The sequence below is a fragment of the Ambystoma mexicanum genome, chromosome 14 (assembly GCF_040938575.1).
Source record: "Ambystoma mexicanum isolate Mex_15411 chromosome 14, UKY_AmexF1_1, whole genome shotgun sequence".
NCBI lineage: Eukaryota > Metazoa > Chordata > Amphibia > Caudata > Ambystomatidae > Ambystoma > Ambystoma mexicanum.
In genome coordinates, this window is record NC_090940.1 from 254748329 (window position 1) to 254767192 (window position 18864).

An 18864-nucleotide genomic window follows, 5' to 3' on the forward strand; every position below is an offset into this window, starting at 1 on the left:
GTGATAAATATCAAGAGAAAATACCCTCCTAAGAATCTTTGTTAAAAACAATCATATGCAAGATATGCTTCACAATCATTTGGAGAAAGAACCTGTAAAATGCATCAATAAAAAAGAAGAAAGAAGAGTTAATGTACATTAATACAAAGGAATGTGGACCGGAATGGAAAAGTATTCAAATATTAAACACACATATATGCAGTGAAATGGTTTTAAAGAAAGAAAACGATATTTTGGGCTTCTCAGTAAAAATCCGATTTTCTTCACCTAGATCCATTAAAGCGATCTGAAAGAGTTCCCATGAAGAAGTGTTTTGGGCAGGGAGAGCCAGGAAGTGGGTGAGAACGGCCAAAGGGATTAGCATGGCCAGGTCAATGGGTGGATAAATAACCAAAAAACAACGACAAGCTGTGTGCCCCTCTTCATATGCCATTTTTCCCTATCTGTACTCCAATGCAATAGTTTCAGCCTACAGGTGTTGCAAGTGACACCTAATAGCCAAACTAAAAAAAAGTGTTGTTAATATGTTCCTTTTACCCAATTATTAATTAGGAGATTAGTAATACAGTTTTGAAAAGTAGTGATGTTTGAGGTTTATGATTTAATAATTTATAATATTTTCTGCTAGGATTTGGACCTGTTATAATGATAATGATGTTTTATTTATATAGCGCCTTAATCCAAAGCGTTTTACAGAGCACATATTTACATACAATACCACCCAACCAAAATTGGTGCTCATTTATCGACCTCAGAAGGATGAAAGGCTGAGTTGGCTTGTCAGGATTCGAACCTGCGACTTGCAGATCACGCTCAGATCACAGCAGCAAGCGCTCAACCCGCTGAGCTATCTTACCGGCTTATCCAACCGCTTTGATATTTTAGCTTAATCCAGTTTTCAAACTTCAGAATTGAAAGCAAATATGTAAACTGGCTTCTGAGTTGTTCATTGTCAACTGAACTTAATGGGCATGAGCCAGTGCTGTATCAAAAATCTATTTACCCTTTTTTTGAGGTACACATTTCTAGTTCTACCTTTTCGCAGTGCAGCATGGCCGGTGCATTAAGGCACATCATGCTGAATTGAGGGAGGACTGGTACCTACTGACTTCAGCAGGCCTCAGCACACCGCCTACATGGATGATGGCAACTAATGTATAGCTAAGTGTTGGGGAGACTGCATAAAAGGCTCAGCTATTAAAGGAGCCCAGGATGCACAGAATTTCCCTGCCCCAACCTGTGGGTTTTCCAGATTTGGGCATTTCTGCAATCATGTGTGTGGACCAAGTCCTTGTGAATCAGGCAGAATGTCAGATGAATGCTGGTGGTCTAATAGAAACCAATGGAGTTCTCTATCGTTTTCAAAACTTTTGAGCACCTTAGATTTTGAATATTTGTAGAATGTTCATGATGATTTGGGAACGTTTCTTATAAAGTTTAAAAAGACAGAGCTCCCCCAATCAGTGCCATTTTACTGCCACAATATGGAGACGAAGGCTCCCCTCCTTTAGCTCAAAATGCAAGCTTTTCAACTCCACAGGAAGGTGTTTGTGATCGCTGCCTTTTCCAGGCCCGTCCATAAGTGCCCTGCTTCTCCCTGATCCAGGAGACCAGCTGGCAGAATCAGCTATCACATTATATCCTTATCCAATCTCTGCCACTTCACAGGCTGTGAATTGAACTGTTTTTGTGGTGGAAACAAGTGAGAAGTCAGCTAAGAGCAAAATAAATCGATGGCACTCATATTAAGCCACACCGTCTGACACTGTAAAAGGACAGTTACAAAGGCGGCAAACAATCCCCAGCAACTTGAGCTTCTCTGATTAGTTTTCAAGGCAGGCGAGCGGGCTTCACGCTGTTCCCGTGGCTGCAGAAGGCACGGCTCACCATGGGGCTCGGCCTGCATAGAAATGCAACTTCTTTTACTTCGGTGCTAGGATATATTGCTTTGTCTTGTGTCATCGGAATTGCATGATGTTGTACAAACTGCAAGAGTTCATACCTTTTATTGAACTAAGTGAAAATATTCTGCTGAGATGGTAGAACGCATTAGTTTTCGAACTCCCATAGACTTCCTCACCAGATTGTGGTGGTCAGAACAGGAAATGAGTAGTAACAAAGTGCTTCTTTCATTATGTCACCACGAATATCAAAACGGGTACATAATTAACATTGAACTAGCTAGGCCTAAAAGCGAACATGGCCAAACTATAAAAATAAGCCCGACACCTAAAAAGAAAGCCACACAGTCACAAAAGAGAATTCAGGATTTTTCACAACAAACTGTGTGTGCGGTACCTGGGATCACATTTTCAGAAAACGTGTGGCAAACAGTGGACGAAAAAGTACGAAAAGAAGTAGTGGAACTATGTTACCTGCTGGCCTGCCCCTGCTCCCGACAAACTCCAACACTGCCCCCTCCCACACGTAAACCAAGCCACACGCCTGCTGTTTAAGGCAATGTTCAGTGCCGCTAAATGTAGTGAAAATGTCAACTTCTTCCTTCATTTCGATTTTAAAAATAAACCATTCCGGAACGGTTTCTTTTTAAAATAAAAAGAAAGGAACAGTAAAACTTTTTTTTTAAAGCAGAGGAACACTGCTCCCAACCGCTCCCTTCACCCACTGGTGGCAAACGGAAAAGTGCCAGGCTATTATGCAAGTCTATGCAAAAAGGACGAGCATACTCTGATTTGGAGCACATTTGCTAGTAAACTGGAGTGCTCAAAACTACCAGCTGCCCAGAACACCAAGGGGCTTGCATGTGATTTTATCGAGAAAAAAAACAAAGGATGAATTTTTAACGAATCCAAAACATTGAGAGAAAAAATATTGATATTGATATTGATATTTTATTTCTATCGCGCTCGTACACAAGTGTTTCAGAGCGCGACAAGGCAAGGGAAGGGAACAGGGAAGAACAAAACAACAATCTTACTAGACCCAGTGACAGTGAGAACGCGCAAGTGCATGGGAGAGGGGGAGGTGAAAAGTGTACGGAAGTGGGGAGAAGTGTAAAGTGCGAATAATAATAAATAAATAAATAAATAATAAAGGCAACAAACTGGTATTGCAGACAGCAATTGGCAAGTGCTAGGTTTAAGGCAGCAGACAGGGTAGGTCTAATAAGTGCAGGAAGAAAAAGGGGGCTGTATGAGTACAGATACAGACCCCAGTGCAAGGGGTGGCCCGGAGGCAGTGCGGGAGGGTGGCAGGGTGAGCAGATACATGGGCCCGGAGGACAGAGGGTGGCCAGGTGAATGGTGCCAAGAGAGAACAGATCAGCAGGGGATACGGGGAGCGCAGGCAGAAGAAAAGAGGAAGGTCTTGAGGTGCTTCCGGGACGGGAGATGGTTCTCCTCAAGTTTTAGAGAGTCAGGGAGGCTGTTCCAGAGGGAGGCCCCAGCCAAAGACAGAGATGCACCCCCAGCTCGTTTCTTTGAAAAAAGACTGACAATGAGGGAGTTAGAGGTAGAAGAGCAAAGAGCTCGAGAGGCGAGGTATTTGCGGAGGAATAGCTGAAGGTATTTTGGACCCAGGCCCCAGAAAGCCTTGGGGACAGTACAGAGAGTTTTGAATTTAATCCTTGCATCCACTGGGAGCCAATGGAGGGATTTTAGAGCCAGAGAGATACGATCCCAGGGCATGAGGCCAAGGGCAATTTTGTAGTCCTGTTCTGGATTAGTTGCAGAATGTTACTTTTGTTGTTTTTTGGGGATGGGTTCCCCCAATCTTCCCGTTTTTCATACTTTTCCCCCACTGCCAAAACTACTATTCCCATTCCCCAATACCTGTGTACACTTTTTTAAAAATGTGTAATTTTTTTTGGGGTTCTTTAAAAATGTATTCCTTGGTTTTTCCTCTCGATAAAATCACTGCATACCCACCAAGGGGACATTTTTGCAGTATTCAAAGAAATGTAAAGAAACATGTGCAGACGGTTTTCGCATTTATGTACACATGCTTTACCACTTTGTGGGTTTTTGTAGAATTGGCAGGTGGAGCTAGGGCACAGAGTGACATTTACTTTCCACCTACCCCATCCACTCCACAAGTCAAACATGAATGCATGAACGCCAGCATCTGATTTTGATGCCGACGTTAATTCATAGGATTCCTATAGAATCCATGTGCATTGGCTCCTGCCTTGCGGACATTGAGGAAGGCATTTACATTTATTCATACATGTAAACCTGTTTCCACCCAGATTTCCATGTGTTCTTTGCACTTCGTAATGGGAATCATGACAATTGCACACAGGGCACTTCGTTAGTGCATATGTTTCCAGCATGCCTGGGAGATTCAGCCCGAGAGACCTGCTATGATTCTCCACAGACTCAATTGCTGGATTTGAGCACAGCAGCGGGAGTCCGCAGGCACATTTCAGCCCGCTGGTGAGGAGGAAGGAGAGGCAGGCCTGTTCCACAAGAACTTGAATAGAAGCTTAAGCAGCAATTTGTTTTCTACGCAGGGTGCAGGATTGTGTGTTTTGTGATTTTTTGCTATTTTTCTAAGGAACATTTTCTTCTTAGTTTGTGAAGCTATTTTATTTGTTTTTTGGAACAACAGTTCGTTCTAGCATGCCATTTTATTATCATGCTTGGGAAAGCTTTGGTTAGGGAAACTTTTGAGGTACTGTTTTTTTTAATTTATAGAACATGGAAGGGTATGCAAGCAAAGATGCTGTGCTGTCCATCCAAGAGTGCAGCGTTTTTGATGTGGGGGGCCTACGTGGACTTGAAATTGTTGTCCTCCTACCTCTAATCTGAAGACAGCGAGGCACAGTTATAGTAATATAATGTAATGTAATATGGCATTTGTATAGTACCATTTCCAATTGGTATGGCCTCAAAGCGCTGTAGGTGAGTGTCCTTGGAGGACCGAAGACTGAGGTATGAGAGATTGGTCAGGGGAATTTAGAATGTGTGTGTGAATTTTAGCCAGTACTCAGGTAGGTAGTGCTGGCTAAGTCTCTGCTACCGACCCATGTAGAGCTGGCTTGTGGATGGGTCCTGTAAAGGCTGTTGGGAGAGTATGCAAGTGAAGGAGACTGATTATGTTTCCAGATATACTGAATTTTTATTGTGGGACTTAGTTGAATTCTATTGGCCGAGGTGTTCTGCGATGTCTCTTCAAGTAGCAGATGACTGCAGATGTGTGCAGGTGGTTGGCCGTGCCATCAGTGGAATATGGCTATCTTCCATTGAGATGGAGTGTGATACATACCCGTGAGTCAAGGCTGATTACTTGCTTAATTTACAGAGTGCAGGTCCTGTCCTGTGGGCTTATTGGAGTCTTTTCTGTGCATGCTCTGTACTTTCTTGGAGTGACTCATCAATGTCCCAGCCCAACTGTCTGGGAGTGAAAGTCACCTCAGCAGCACATCTTTAGTGCCATCTGGAAGGTGATCCTCTATGCAGTGGATGCTAAAAGGGATAGAGTTCCATATTGTAGGTGCTTGGATGGAGAATGATGAGCCCCCTATTCTGGTTGATTTGGCGGGATGGATGACATGGAGGAGAGCAATGCCTGATCTCATGTTTCTGCTAGGTCTTAGGGGTGAGTTTGTGTCGTAGTTATCTTGGCCTTGTCTTGTGCATAGCACAGTGGGTGATGCACACAGCTCTGAAGGATGACCGTCACCAGACAGGGAGTCAGGACATAGAGGGCGGTGTTGAAAGACCAAAGAAATATTAAGGCTTAGTACCACAAAATGAAATACGCCAATCACGGGTCAAAAGATACAAGTATCTTTATTTCTGTACAATTTCAAAGCAAAATCAGATAGCTATCTGGCTCCCAACACCTCGCAGGGTGTACCAGCAAACACTGTGAGGGGAGAAAGAGCGTTGGAAATCCCAATACATATTCCTTTATACACCAGCCCGGTCATTGTCCACCCCTTCTCCAAACTAATCAGTTACATACAAGGGTTCGTGCCCAGTTCATATGACAAATATGACAATATTGTTTAACACATTTAACAGATTTGCTTGTCCATGAAGATTCAATGGCAATGTTGGTTCTTGAGCTTAAGGTAAGTCTAGTTTCAAGAATGAACACAATACGTCTCAGCCAAAACACACATTCTCAGTTGTCTCATATTATGTTCCGTTGTTTGAATGAGGATGAGGCTGTGGGCGCAGACACCACTTAGATTGCAGTTCATTCTAGTCACAAGGTTTCTTTGCACAGAGCAAACATTCTGCTCTCAGCAGCCGTAATGTTGGCATAGCTCAAAGTTCACTTTGCACAGCTGTAGGCAAAAACACAGTCCACCATTTTAGAACACAAAGCAAGAGTTAGAATCAAAATGGCAGATGGTTCTAAGATGGCAGCGAAGTCAATTCTAATCGGAGCATTTTAAACGCTGTTTTCTGTACAATGCAAATGTGCTTAGGCCAATGTTCATAACCAGACGGCATTATTGCGAATATGGTTTAACAAACCCTCCTTTTGGCGTAAGCCAAGAGCATTACTCAAACATTCGTATTATCCAAAAACCCATGCATCAATGTCCGTACATCCTGAATCACATTCTTCAGAGATATCAATCGCCATTAGTTCTTTGATTGTAATATCCTGCATTACTAAAGCATTAGTAGCTTTCTCAGGCATATGTACCTTAGATCCTAGTGTACCTTCTGTTTGTGCACAACATCCTCCTATCATCGAACATATGACAGGGAGACATTGTACACAGCAACAACAAAACAGTATACTACCAATAATTATCATAAATCCCAGAACCAAGCACTAAGGTTCCAGTTTCCCCCTGGGACATGTACTTCGGCACTCAAGGTATGTAGGTTTTGAATTGCCTTGAATATGGTAGGGGTGGAGACAGGTACAAAAACACAACATGTATATCCCACCAATTTGCATACCCCACCACACTCAGCTAGGATGATGTCTAACACCATCCTATTTTGGAGGGCTACTAATCTATTTGCCTTTTGCTCCAGCATCATGTTGTACAAAATATCGGTGGTCCCATTGATGGTCTTTTCCAGTACCTTTGCTAGTCTTCTGATATCCTCGGAATTCATTATCTGTGCCCAGAATGGCACAAAGGATTTTGCAACATCACCCATAACTTGTGAAGGTGTATCACCATTCTCATCCCGCCTTGGATGAGCTCTAGAAACTTCAATGGTGCAGGCCACATATAACCCTAGCAACAAAATACCCAAGTAACAAGTACCATGCCAATCTCTGGTTATCCAAGGATAGGCCTCATTGCCACAAATGAAGTAAACAGGGTCTCCTACATTCAAAGGTCTGTCCTCACTGTTTATATTTGCAATGTTAGTAGAACCCTCGAATGTACCCATTGGCTGAGAAGCTTCTCTTTATATACAGAAAGGAACAGATTTGGGGCTATTATTGATAGTATAGGAAGGAGGCATGGCATCCCGGTTGCCTACGGGAGCCATTTTGAAAGAAATCAATGATTGAAAAGGTCTAGAAAGTCTATCAGAAGGCCTAATAGAAGCAACATTAAGCTTGCTTCTATTTGCAAAGAGAACATCTCAGAGGTGTTAAGACTCACTTTTCAAATTCATTTAGATTAGTCCCGTCAAAGTTCCCAGAAATACTATCATTCCAACGACCAAAGAATAGAGCCCTGAGCGAGGCATAGCATGCAGTAGTTAAGGGAAGAGGATGAATATACCAGCCCAGTCCCTTTTCCCCATGTTGTGGCAAGTGTGAACACACCCAGCAATTAGTTTTCTTCAAAATTGCATGGGTTACATTCATGATCATTAAAAGAGTGTTATTATGATAACCCTTTCTATGTTGGGAGTCTCGAGGAGGAGGAGTGTGCAGATGCACTAAAGGTGGAGACACAGTGGGGATTATTTCAGTGGGTAACAGAATAGCTACTGGATGCACTTCTTCCATGTACCAGAACCTAAGTGAAAATATAATTATAAAACACATTATTACTGTGACTGGAAAATAGTGGGTCCTCAGGCACCATGACCTTCAATAAACAGATTCATCATCGGACAGGTGACCAATATCTTTTGCAGTACGAGTGGGGCTTAGGAATGGGCATTGTTTCTCAGAGTACGTTTAGAAGCCTCTCCGTTCGGCTCTTTTATTTCATCTGTCGGCTCCTCACCACGTGGCCTATCTTTGCCGGTCCCACCTTTTATTTATTTTTCAGCAGAAGAGTAATGAGGGACTGGCTCAACGATGATCTCTTGTAGGTACAGCCGATACTGCGCTGTAAGTCTGATGTTTTGGTCGCAGATCGTACCTCAAGACTCCAGGTACGGTGTGATCTGCGAACAGAGTGTCGTCGTTTCCTGAAGGAAGTGATGAAGCAGAAGCAAGGTTGCTCACCAGTGAAACGGGATTCGAAGAAGAACTAGAAGACAAACAGCAGTCTCCCCAGGCCCCACGGGCTCAGGAAGGATTTCCATAGACAAAGCAGGCTGGTTGTGAGCATCAAAGTGCACAATCTCCTTTTCCTCCCCTTTGTCGTGGGGCGGAGGAAAAGGAATCTTCTTGATGTGTGTTGTGTCTTTTCCCTGCCACTCGTATGGTGGTCTGTGTATCCAAGAGGATGTGGTGCAGTCCTCTCCAGTGAGGTGCGAGACAGGAGGCTCTTTCAAATTATTTTATGAGCACCCGGTCTCCAGGTCGGAGTCTATGACCTGGTCCCTCGTACTTTATTGTGAAGGCTTCTCGCACCTGTTGATGAATCAAATACTAGTTTTGAGTTAACTGGTCACAGTACTCGGAAAGGAGCAAATGCTCTACATCCTTTAAAAACTTGGGTTTTGGTACATTCCAAAAATTTTCTGATCTCCCCATGATTATTTCATAAGGAGTGAGCACTGTCTTTGATTGTGCAGTCTTCTGCATCAGCAAAAGAGCTATCGGTAAGGCATCTGGCCATTTAAAATTGCTATTTGCACAAATTTTCACAATCTTATTTTTTAGTATACCGTTATGGCGTTCTACAAGCTCGGCACTGAGCGTGTCTGGCCGAATGGAACTGTTTATTGATCTGCAATCCCGCGCATACTTGCAGGATAACAGCAGCGATAAAATGTGGACCATTGTCCGACCAAATGACTCTTGGCAAACCAAACCTAGGAAAATATTCCTTCAGCATGGTTTTCACCGTCGTCATTGCTGTGGCATCTGTTAGAGGAAAAGCTTCGATCCATTACTAAAAGCGAAGATAACTACCAATACATATTTGTAATTCTGACAACGCTCCATTTCGATAAAGTCAAAATGTATGCCCTCAAAAGGCATAGAGGGGAGACCAAAACTACCCTTTGGTGTTGATGTACCTTTCCCAACATTATGCTGTAAGCATACCATGCAATTTTGGACAAAACGCTCAGCAATTTTTGAGATATTTACATTAACTCAGACAGGTTCTAACAATTTCTTTTTGGCACATATATGAGTTGTACCATGAGCCATCGTAACCATAGCAGTGACATATGCATCAGGCAGCATCCATTTTTGTTTTTCTTTATCCACCCAACAACCTTCATCATCTAAACTTGGTGGACCCTCAGCCCACTGTTTAAGTTTGTCTGGTATTGCATCAGCCTGAATTTCTCTTATGCAACCAATTCCTACTTCTATCGTTAGTGACCTCTTTTGTCACATACATTTTGGAATGCAAATCGTTGGCAGCCTGTTTGGCTATTCTGTCAGCAAAAGAGTTTCCTTTTCCTACATCATCTGTTAATTTCTGGTGTGCTGCACACTTCATTATTTCTAACTGAGTAGGAAGCGCAAGTGCTGAAAGTAGCCAAACTATTAGAGTGCCATGCTGTATCTTAGTTCCATGCGAGGTCAAGAAAAAATATGTTCACAATAAGCCCTTCGGAAAGTTCACAAGCTCTGGTCAACGCAATCATCTCTGCGGCCTGCGCAGAATTATGCAGAATTCTTTTGGTTTCCACAATATTGCTTAATGTACTGATTGCGTAAGCAGCAGTGGATGTACCATCCAGAAGTGTGAAGCACGAGCCATTGCAAAACAGCTCCCCTTGTGGATCATTTAAGGGTGTATCGCTTATGGCAATTCTGCCCTTAGTCTCTTGTTCTGTGGTATAGAGGCAGTCATGTGACATTTTGTCACTGTAATCAATTTCTTGCAAAAGAGGCAATAGTTCGGCCAGATATAATGAGCAACATCTCTTAATTTGGATATGCTTGTACCTTGTTAGTCATGCTGATGTGAGATGTTACATCTGTGTTCTGTTTAATAGAACGTCTACAGAGTGAGGTACCATAACGGTTAAGGAGTGACCCAGAACCATACCCTCACTTTGTTTTACAGATGCAGCGGCAGCAGCAACAGCTCTCAAACATCTCGGCAAAGCGCATGCAACGGGATCCAACGTGGAGGAAAAATAACCGCACTGTCTATTTTCCCCCACCATGTTCCTGTGTCAACACAGCCAAAGCGCATCCATCACATTCATACATATAGAATATGAAGGCCTTTTCGTAGTTTGGTGTGCCCAAAACCGATGTTGAACACAACGTAGCCTTGAGCAGATCAAATGCGTTCTGGCAATCCATGTTCCACGGTAAAAGCAAAGAAATGCCCTTCTTTTTCAATGCCAACATAGGTTTTATCATTAATGAAAAGTTAGGGATCCGCTGTCTACAGTATGAAGCCATGCCTATCAAGGCTCTTACCTCTTTCTGTGTATTTGGGACAGACATGCTAGAGATGCTTTGTATCCGTTCAGGTGTCAGTCTTCTCCCCTCCTTTGACAGGAGATAGCCTAAAGAGGCGACCTTCTGTCGACAATATTGAAACTTTTTTAATAAAGCCTTATGCCCATGTTCTGCTAGATGGATAAGCAGCAACACAGTGCCCTCCTTGCAAGCAACTTCAGAATCTGCAGCTAGAAGATGATCATCGACATACTGCAACAATGTGCAAGTGGAAGGCAACTCAAGCATATCAAGCTGTTCCTTCAATGCTCTACTATAAATGATTGGACTCTCAGTGTACCCTTGTGGCACACAAGTAAATATAAATGAGCGTCCCTCTAGGGTGAACGCGAACACATATCTACTGTCAACATGTACAGGAATACTGAAAAAGGCGTTCTTTAAATCCACAACACTAAAATGAGTAGCTGAAGCTGGAATCATTGTCAATATTGTAGTCACATCAGGCACAATCGGAAACTGTGGGGGCAACAATCGTATTAATGGTGCGTAAATCAATAATGAAACGGAAAGGAATTTTATTAACCCCTTTCTTATATACTGGTAGGATCGGACTCTTACACATACTCCCTGCAATTTCCTCAATCACTCCTTGATGTACAAAATCAGAAACAACACTCTTCAAAGCTTGTTCACATCAACCGAAATCTTATATTGTGGAATGCACGGTAGTTTAACACCTGGTTTCAACACAACTTTAACAGGCTCGATTTGTAAAATGCCAACGTCCTTATCATCTACCGCCCATCAACATCCGGAACTTTATCCAATTCAGTCAGTAAAGGCCTAGTAAAGAATTGTGAAACAAAAGTCCATTGAGGTGAAATCGTTAAATGCACTCCATCCGGAGAACAATACACCACGGCATTGAATTCTTTTAACAAATTCAATCCCAACAAATTCTCACCACAATTTGTCGTCAAAAGAAATGGACATAAATCAGTAAATGGCCCCAGTGAAATTGGTACCAGCTGAGAGACCGGACTAACCACTGGCATACCAGAGAAGCCTACAGAAATGTTGTTCTGCCCTGACAGTGGAATATCTGGAACCCGTGAATGATCAACTGAACACTTCTGTGCTCCTGTATCTATGAAGAATAGATGCTTCCTATTCCCCACCTTCATCTCAAAGTAGGGCCCTTTCTGATCGACGGGAATAGGTACTGGTTCCAGACTCTGCATCGGGCTGTCCTAGCTTAACAGTACATCATCAAATGCAAGATCCTCAGAAAAATAGACAGTCGAAGGATTATCGAAAATGTTCCCATTATTAACATTATGCTGTTGACTATCCTGTGAAGATGAATGTTGATGCTGAGTGAACTGACTTCTACCAGTACCCCCTATCCCAGGACGGCCTCTGGATCGTCTACCCATGGTACCATACATGTTATTCAATTGCTGCTGAAGGATGGGGCATTGTGCTCGCCAATGACCTTCTTGTCTGCAATAGGCACGTTGATTCATGTGTATAGGACCCATTTGTGCATTATTCTGTGGTGTAAATTGACCTCTAAACTGTGTATTCCCATCTCTGGCTCCTCTTACTATTTGCTGCAACAATACTTTTGTTATTAAGTCTCCCTTCTTCTTTTATACCTTCTCTTTTTCAGTATTAACCCTATTCTCATAGTACTGAGCCATATGTAATACTTCAGACTGCGATTTCGCTTGGCAAGCGCTTTCAGAAGTCATCATTTGGATTTCAGGCAACAATCCACGCACACATTTGTCAACAAACAGCCTTTTTCCTGACTCTGTACTTAAGTCCTGACCGCTGAAATCTGAAAACACTTGTTCGAACTGATTAAAAAATTTGGTAGCACCTTCAGACTTCCCCTGGATGCAAGCTGTAAGCTTGTCCCAAACTATTCTTCTCTCTGAAACCAAAGTTTTCAATTTAGCTACTATTCTGTCTGGCAACATCAATATTACCTGTGGTGGTTTCTCACCAGCGTCCATTTCTTCATCTATCCGTACCAAGTTAACCCATGTGTCACCCAGTCCTGCCTGGTCGTCTATAGTTCTAATCTGCTTCCACAAATCAGCAGGTAGGATCACAGGGAACATCAAATCTATATCACCCAATGTAAAAACTGATGAATGCAAGACAGATTCAATTTCTTAATAAAGTCCTGTTGGATTCTTCCTAATATCTGGAATTGTTTGTCTAATGGTATTCACTTCCTATCTAGAAAATGGGACATGCACAAACTGTGAGACATAATGTGCTTCAATAGTATTGGCTGCTATGCCTGTTGCAGCATTAGCTGGAATTTCTACTTTAGGAACAAATTTCGGAGGTACCGCCCTCATTGGCAATTGTGAAGTAGGCAATTCTGAACGTTCATTAAGCAACAAAGCTAAATCAAGTGACAAAGTAGTCAAAGCAGAATCGGGCAAAAATGCTCTTTTATAAATGACCATCAAATCTGCGTGACAACAAACCTTTTTCTTCATAAACTCATGCTGCAGATACTCTACCATTACCTGTAACACTTTCCTTTGCATTGCCGGAGCATACTGACTAAACGTGCCATGCACTTCAATGGGAGCAATTGAAACATCTGAGATCCATCTACAAGCGTCTCTTGTGCACATACGCGTTTCTTCACTCATTGGTGTAAAAGAAGGAAGAAATCGTTTCTGCACATATGAGGCTTCCAGTCTATTACCTTCTATGTCATCATTCTGTAACCAATCTAGCTCCCTCTTAAACTCAAATACCTTCTCAACATGCTCATGTACTTTCTCTGAAGTGTCCCTTGAGAGAGCTAGGATATTCAAATCCCTCAAACCCTGTGGGACATTCATTCTGTCAAATCACTCCAAATATCAGCCAAATGCATTCCCATCCCCTCTATCAAAATAGTCTGTTTGGGAATACTTTCTTGAACAAAAATCACAGCTAAAACAGCTGATTTTTCACCCTCTTCTATATATATTTTAGCCCAAGTATACAATTCTCTTTTCCTAGCTTTGGATACTGTGCTACGAGTTACTTTTCTTGAATCAGCTCCCGCCCCTTCAATCTCTATAAATTCAGACAAATAGTGCTCAATTGGCAGTAGAGACACTAACGCTGGCAGTGGAGACGGAATCAAGGGAACAGAAACTGTCGATAAGGGTGAGGATGCAGAAAAGGGAACAACAACAGAAAGAGGAGCAACAGCAGGAAGAGGAGCAACAGCAGGAAGAGGATCAACTTCAGGAAGAGGAGCAACAGTGGGATGAAACGGAACAACAAGGGCAGGAGGCGCAAGAGTGAGAGGAGGTAAAACAATGGGGAGAGTCACATAAGGAGGTGGTGCAGTGGAAACAGTCTTACGTTCATCCAATAGTTTATTAATTAGTTTGTCCCAGGAATGAAAATCCTGTGACAAATATATTTTCTATACTTCAAGTTGAAAAGCCCTATCCATACTTTAATAGTTTCTGACTGTTTCTGTTGATCATAAAATAATGCCTTTTCAGTATTAGACATGTCGACGTGTATGTTTTTCTTAACTCTTAATTTGCTTCATAGCTTCCTTTATCCAATCTTTAATTACATCAAATGCTGCAGGCCTAGCCTTTTTCTTCAACAATATAGACTCTAAATACTCTATACGGGCAATGTCAAAACTACCATTAACTGGCCACTGAAATTCGGAAGCATGTCTAGTTTGTCTGTGCCAAATATTGTTAAATACAATACTATTTAGGCCGTACTTACAGTACATTAAACAAGTCGGCGACCCAACGGGTGGCGCCGGTTGACCTCGTCCCAAAGATTGTCTATCTCTGTGGAATAAACCCCTGAAACAGGCAGACAATTTCCCAGGCATGTCAGATTACTGGTGTTACCTGGTGTCGTTTGTACTTATAAGAACAAATCTGCAACCAATATCAGGATTCTTAGGAATCGGGGCACGACTCACCTGATTTCAAAGTCTAAGGAGGTGTGAATGGATTACAAAGGATCCTCGTGGTTGGAGATTTTGGCAAAGAGCCCGCCTCGATATGGGGACCCTTGTCAAGATGCCCTCTCGAACCACTTGCTCACTGTCCAGGGATCGGATCGCACAGTACTGTCGAGGTGTCACATCTCTTACAAAAAGGGGCCTCCTTTCACTCTCCAATCCCGGACCGATTGCTGCGTCTTCTTTTCAGTGAGGTGACATCAATCTTGAGGGTCCCTATTCGGGCGCCATCTGAAAGACCAAAGAAATATCGAGGCTTAGTACCACAAAATAAAATATGCCAATCACAGGTCAAAAGATACAAGTATCTTTATTTCTGTACAGTTTCAAAGCAAAATCAGATAGCTATCTGGCTCCCAACACCTTGTAGTGTGTACCAGCAAACACTGTGAGGGGAGAAAGAGCTGGACATCCCAATACATGTTCTTTTATACACCAGCCCGGTCATTGTCCAGCCCTTCTCCAAACTAATAAGTTACATACAAGGGTTCGTACCCAGTTCATATGACAAATATGACAATATTGTTTAACACATTTAACATATTTGCTTGTCCATGAAGATTCAATGGTGATGTTGGTTCTTCAGCTTAAGGTAAGTTTAGTTTCAAGAATGAACACAATACGTCTCAGCCAAAAAACACAGTCTCAGTTGTTTCACATTATATTCTGTTGTTTGAATGAGGATGAGGCTGTGGGCGCAGACAACACTTAGACTGCAGTTCAGGCTAGTCACAAGATTTCTTTGCACAGAGCAATCTGCTCTCAGCACCCTTAATGTTGACATAGCTCAAAGTTCACTTTGCACAGCTGTAGCCCAAAACACAGTCCACCATTTTAGGACACAAAGCAAGAGTTACAATCAAAATGGAAGTTTCTAAGATGGCGACGAAGTCAATTCTAATCAGAGCATTTTAAACATGGTTTTCTGTACAATGTGAATGTGCTTAGGCCAATGTTCATAACCAGACGGTATAATTGCGGATATATGGTTTAACAGTGTAATGTGCGCTCTCGGGCCTAGTGCTAGGAGGAGTCTCTCTGCAGTGTTTTGTACCCATTGGAGTTTTCCGAATTGAGATGCAGGGGCACCCAGGTATAGGGAGTTGGTGTTGTCTAGGCGAGAGAGGACGATAGTCATTATTGTGACAACTCTGTGAGGATAGGAGAGGTAGAGGAAAAAGTGTCAGAGAATGCATCCATGGTGAATTCAAGGTTCATTACTGTGTTAGAAGTAGGGGGTGGAGGGCCTAAAGAGGACAGCCAGGGGGTGAGTTGGGGGAAGAGGGCAGTCTTTCCTCAGATCATGATTTCAGTTTTTCCGGATTTGAGAAGGAGGTTAGTCGTCATCCGGCAGTCAATTTCTGTGAGACATGAAGTGAAGTTGGGGGAATGGGGGTTGGAATTGTCCTTTGGGATCTTTCAGATGATCTAGGTATTATCTGCATAGTTGCAGCAAGTCAGGCAATTTGAATAGATAAGAGCAGAAAGGGGGCTCAGGTAGAAGTTAAAGTCTAGGGGTGATAGAGAGGCACCCTGTGGTACTCTGTTGGTGACAGGCACGGATTGAAGGAGAACAGAGGCATGTGAGTAATTTGGCATCTGTTGGTGATGAAGGAGGATATCCAGTTCAATGATGCATTCCTGATGCCGAGCGAGTGGAGTCTTTCCATGAGAGTGCAGTGGTCAATTATGTCAAAGGCCGCCCAGGGGTCGAGGAGGATAAGTGGGGCAGAGCCTTTGCCTTTGAATAGCGAAGGTAATGAATAATCTGCCTGATCCTCTAGCATATGATGCAGCTACTGGGGTTGATGTTAAGGGGACCTGTGGTGGCACTGGTGTTGATGATGTCGAGGATGAGGCTGATCGTGGAAATGATGGTAATAATATGGGGAAGTGGAGCTTGCAGGTGAGAAAGTCGTGGAGAAAAAGCATGCAGGAGTGAAGGTGGAGCAGGAAAGGTTGGAGGAACATGATGTCAAAGGGTGAATGAGTAGTGGCCACAGAGTCAGTAGTGCAGGGGCCAAGAAGAGGAGGTACTAAGCCACATAAAAGTTAAAGTAAAGTCCAGGAGTATCTCCAGTGGTACAAGGAGGGCAGCAGGAACACCCCACATTTGCCATCATCCCAGGGATTTATTTTAAGTTGCCTAAGGGGATTTTGTAGCAATGCTTTTCATGGTGAAGCAGAAGTATTCTTCACCATGTGTGTGAGCTAACGTTCAATCAACTTGCAGGCCCCAAACCTTTCTCATTTCCTCAAGTGTGCTTATACATTTGACAATAAATCCAAGTGATCATATGTTTCTGCTACTGTGCTCAACCAAGTAATGTGTGAGCTCCAGTTCCATCAAACTGCATTCCCCAAAGACGTTTGTTCTTTTCTCAAAGTGTGCAAATAAATTTGACAAGAAATTCAAATACTTGTGTAGGTCCTCAACTATGCTCAATCAAGCACACAATCAATCAAAACCACACACGCCAAAGACTGTCTTTCAACACTGAAAGTGTGCTTATATACATTGGACAAGAAATTCAAATGCTTGTATCAGCGATTGCGTTCTAGCAAGTTCTGTGTGAGTGCAAATGCATCCTTCGTCCAGGTAGGTAGGTAGGTGGTGTGTTGTGTCAGAAACCCAATGACCTTGCCATTAATACCACTGCCCGAGTGATCAGCAAGACCGGTTCAGGCAAGATTTTACCTGTATGCAACAAATACCTTTTTCATTCCTTCACAGTGTGCAACTACCTTTGAAATGAAATAAGTGCACATCTCAGCTATTACACTGAGACAATTTGTGCTAGAGCACAAGTTCAATCCTGCTGCTTCTACACAAAATATTAAAGTACAATATTCTGTTCAGCAAAGTCTAAATTTATCCCTAAAATCAATGCCTTCCTATTGAAATAAAACACTCTCACAAGAAAACAGCAACAGAAATCACCTTCCTCCCTCTCTGAAAGATTCCAACTGACTTCCTTTCCTTTTCCTTTTATACCCAGGCAAATCCGGTTACCCAAACTCAGTTACCCGAATCTCTTTGAAATCTGTAAAGTAAGGAAGACCTCGAATGTAGCAGAAATTGAGGATTTTTGGGATTTGGCCGGATAAATTCACCCAAGTCCCTGCAATGAACACTTTTGACAAATAAATCCCCTAAAATGATCACACCTTTGCCCTACAAAATTGGCCCACACTGGCTTTTTTGACTGGCCCTTCAGACACTTCTCCATTAGCCGATAGGGCAATTAGTATGCTGGTGATACCTGGATCAGCGACAGCATTTGCAACTCTATCTGACAGTTTGATGTATGGTATGGTAATATTTATTTGTAAAGTGCCTATACACACGGCAAATGTTTCAAAGTGCTCAAGGAGGGAGGGAACAAGGGGAAAAACAACAGTCATTCAGAGCCCTTCAAATTCTGGAAACGATAATAGTCTGCACAGGCAGAGTAAGTGCATATATAATACATTTAACAGTGGAGGGTAACAGCAAATGGGTCGAGCCACGATTCTGCAGTTTTTCCAAGTGCAATTAAGGTGCTACCATGCTGGGAGTGAAGGCAAGGGGGAACAGAGATGATCTTCAGGCATGGTGGATTCGGATCATGCAAGTGCACAGACGGATAAAGGAGAGGTGGAGGCAGGGGGGGCACAGTCCTGGGGGCATCTAGAGGGGGGTCCAAGTGCACCCAGTCAGTGGAGACTGGGATAAGAGCAGAGAGATGCCACTCTCTTGGTTCACTGTTCAACTGCAGTGATGATGAGGTGAGTGCATGGTGCAGAGGAGAGTGCAAGGGGAAAGGCAGTGGTAGCTGGGATCTTTGAGACTCTGGGGTGCACCAGGTGGCCAGTCAGCAAGCTGTAAGGAAAAGGAGGGAGAGATGGAAATAACAGAGGGATAGATTAGCAGGGTAGAGGGAGAGAGAATGAAAATGATAAGGAGATAGTCTTGTGGAGTTTCTGAAACATAAGGAGAACAGGATCAAGATGGAGGGTGGCAGAGAGGTTATTCCAGAGGGAGGCTCCTGCTGAGGAAAAAGATCTCCCTCAAAATCTATGCTTGGAGAACCGGCTCACTCGGAGAAGGTTGGAGGTAGATGAGCGGAGGGTTCGGGAAGGACATTATTTAGGTAGGGATCATTGCAGATAGGTAGGTGCCAGGCCCCAGA